The 1,387-nt window shown below is 43.3% G+C and overlaps 2 non-coding genes across 2 annotated transcripts; one reads left to right on the forward strand and one right to left on the reverse strand.

Moving 5' to 3' along the window:
* The first annotated feature begins 450 nt into the window (after window positions 1-450).
* Window positions 451-521, forward strand: Trnag-gcc (transfer RNA glycine (anticodon GCC)). The gene has a single exon. It is a non-coding gene; the product is annotated as a tRNA-Gly (tRNA).
* Window positions 522-758: 237 nt separating this feature from the next.
* On the reverse strand, window positions 759-830 carry Trnaa-cgc (transfer RNA alanine (anticodon CGC)). The gene has a single exon. It is a non-coding gene; the product is annotated as a tRNA-Ala (tRNA).
* Between the last annotated feature and the right edge of the window lie 557 nt (window positions 831-1,387).

The following is a 1,387-nucleotide window of genomic DNA, read 5'->3' on the forward strand; positions in this document are numbered from 1 at the left end:
TAGAACATTCAGGTTACTTGGTCAGTCACTAATGTTCAAAGCTCACTGTAACCAGAGGTGTGATAGTTGCAGTATACCTAAATAATTTGAGTTAGTCTCCAAATTCCTGTTCCCTGATCTCTACTCCTGCATAACAAAGTTCTAGGAGATATTTGTCTGAACAGCTAAAATAATAAAAGTAACGAAAAGGGAAAGGACTTGTTATAAGTCATCTAAGTATCTAAAAATGTTAGGTGATCATGTGACCTTGTACAGACAACAAAAGTTTCTCCTGCCTCCTTCACCAAGAACATTTCAGAAAGAAAAAAAAATCATAATATTCAACAGAAGTTAGTATAATCCTAAGAATCCTGTTGCTTCCTCTAATCCCGAATACATAAATACATAATTACTAAATTCTTACCTAAAACCTCTGCTGGTATTATATGGAAAACAAGCTCATTTCCGTAGGCATTGGTGGTTCAGTGGTAGAATTCTCGCCTGCCACGCGGGAGGCCCGGGTTCGATTCCCGGCCAATGCAAGCTTTTTCTCCTAAATCTCGAAAACTTAAGTACAACACCCAACTATTGGTATCGTGAAAGAAAGGAACCACAAATTAACCTATTTTCCCTTTTCATCTTTACTTCCAGCTTTCAAAACGGCGCTTTCCCAGTTTTTCTTTTCTTTCTGATTGTTCTTGGGTACTCTAAATGTAAGCAAACACAGTAAAAGAAGTTTCAGTAAGGAATATATAAAATGAAAAGTTATACAGGCTGGTTGGAGATGCCGGGGATTGAACCCGGGACCTCACACATGCGAAGCGCGCGCTCTACCACTGAGCTACATCCCCCAGCCGTGAGGCGGCTCTCTAATATAGGTAGTCATTCAGTTGGCGTAGCTCTAGTCAGATTATGGTAGGAAAATTTCTTGAGAGCTCATACTAGTGAATGTGTCTGAAAGGTATTCTTTCTGCTCCCACTCCTGTCCTAAAATGCTCTGTTGTTTATTAAAACTCGTGCAAGTAGCCGCACCAAAAACTTAACCCTCATTCTAGAACACAACAAATCCGGCTCCTTGAATTCCTGCCCATCGCTTGCTGCGCAGAGCAGCCAGACCGACCGGCCTCTCAGAGTTCCTGCCCAAGCCCGACACCGAGGGCTTACTGCGCAGGCGCAGGAGGCCCGGAAAGCCGCGCTGTGAGCTGTTTGGGGTTTTAGCTGCGAGGTTAGAATCCCAACCTCCATCCCACCAGGACCCAGAGCTGCACCCCCTACGCGACGCACTGTAAACATCACCCCTGGTGCCGAAGGAAATTTGTTTTAAAGCAGATCACTGGAGATATTCTCTTTCACACGAACCTGAACACGTCCTTCTCCCTCCTGAAAAAAATATTTATATTTCCTAAAA

The sequence above is a fragment of the Marmota flaviventris genome, chromosome 11 (assembly GCF_047511675.1).
Source record: "Marmota flaviventris isolate mMarFla1 chromosome 11, mMarFla1.hap1, whole genome shotgun sequence".
In the NCBI taxonomy this organism is placed as follows: domain Eukaryota; kingdom Metazoa; phylum Chordata; class Mammalia; order Rodentia; family Sciuridae; genus Marmota; species Marmota flaviventris.